Genomic DNA, 1,227 nt, shown 5'->3' with positions numbered 1-1,227 from the left:
ACTGTCGGTGAGGGGCCTTTCTACAAACTCGCCTCTAGCTTCTAACTCTGTTCCTTCGGGTCCCTTTGGCGTAAAAGTCGGGGAGAATTTAATACGAGGAAGAGAAAGTTGTATCTCTTCCTATTCATTCTCTGGATTCGTTTGCAACTCATCGAGGTGTCTGCAGAGATTCTATATTTGATCAAAGATGTAAAGGTACGAGCCATATACTGCCTATCATACGGTACATTTAATTGTCTGACTACTCGCCAACAAGTTTGTAATGTTAAGGACTTTAGTGACTCTTCCGTTAAATTACTTAATTGTTCGAATCCAGAGTCTCTTTTTATAGTTGTTCTATTTAGGCGATATTTACTTCAATTTATTTAAACTTGGTAAGTAAGACACATAGGCAACATTTAGGCATCTTTATTCCGAAATGTTTTGCCTACACAGTAGGCTTCTTCAGACGAGTACAGAAAGTAGGCTGGAGCAGTAGAGATGTGAAGACGATGCAATCAGTATCACCCTTAAAGATGTAGATTTGAGGTGGTCAGTCCCTCAGCGGGGAGAAGAAATCTCTTTCATTTTAACCTGTGGGGCTCTACATCTCTCGGACAAACATCTCATTTATTGCCAACCTGTCCTCCTCCTCACATTGAAAGAGGTCGAGGTGCAATAATTCAATGGATTTTTAACTACTTCATTTCTTAGTGAGACAAGAACCACAAGTAAAATATGAAAGGCCTTTTAATGTCACACTGTTTATTAGAAACATATCAATTATAAGTCATTTGCATTTCTCTCGTATCTTATGACTGCAAGAATAAATATACAGAACTATATACATAACCTTAAGGTATCATTACCCTTCATAGTGCAAAGTTATATAAGGTGACTTCACGGACGTTCTTCAGACCGCCTGTGAGAAATCAAACTAATTTAACACGGGACATAAGACACACGTTTGTCCCCTTCTCAAAGGAAGAGAGAGATTTCAGATTTCCTATTAGCTGCTCCAAATTCCTCCCTGGGCACTCGACTCGACCCAGAGGCCATTCAGATTGGTGTTGCTCTTTGCCTAGCCGCCCCCATCCTCATCGAACACAGGTGTATTTGTAACAGGGCGAAGGCTGATCAATGCGGACTTCATGGTCTCGTGTGTCACACAGCAGAAAGGAAGTATGCCAGACATGAGGAGGTCAATGACATCATAAAGAGAAGCCTCGTCACAGCCCGTTGCCCAGC

The 1,227-nt window shown here is 41.4% G+C and overlaps 1 long non-coding RNA gene across 1 annotated transcript in view; it reads right to left on the bottom strand.

Annotated features, from left to right (window-relative positions):
* Positions 1-309: 309 nt before the first annotated feature.
* LOC138851343 (uncharacterized) overlaps positions 310-1,227 on the bottom strand; it is a 67,329-nt gene continuing 66,411 nt past the window's right edge. Inside the window, exon 3 of the long non-coding RNA XR_011391166.1 lies at positions 310-1,227. This exon is cut by the window's right edge and continues 70 nt beyond it. This is a non-coding gene — a long non-coding RNA (uncharacterized lncRNA).

This window comes from Cherax quadricarinatus, unplaced genomic scaffold, assembly GCF_038502225.1.
Source record: "Cherax quadricarinatus isolate ZL_2023a unplaced genomic scaffold, ASM3850222v1 Contig377, whole genome shotgun sequence".
Lineage (NCBI taxonomy): Eukaryota > Metazoa > Arthropoda > Malacostraca > Decapoda > Parastacidae > Cherax > Cherax quadricarinatus.
This window is presented reverse-complemented; position numbering and strand designations above follow the sequence as displayed.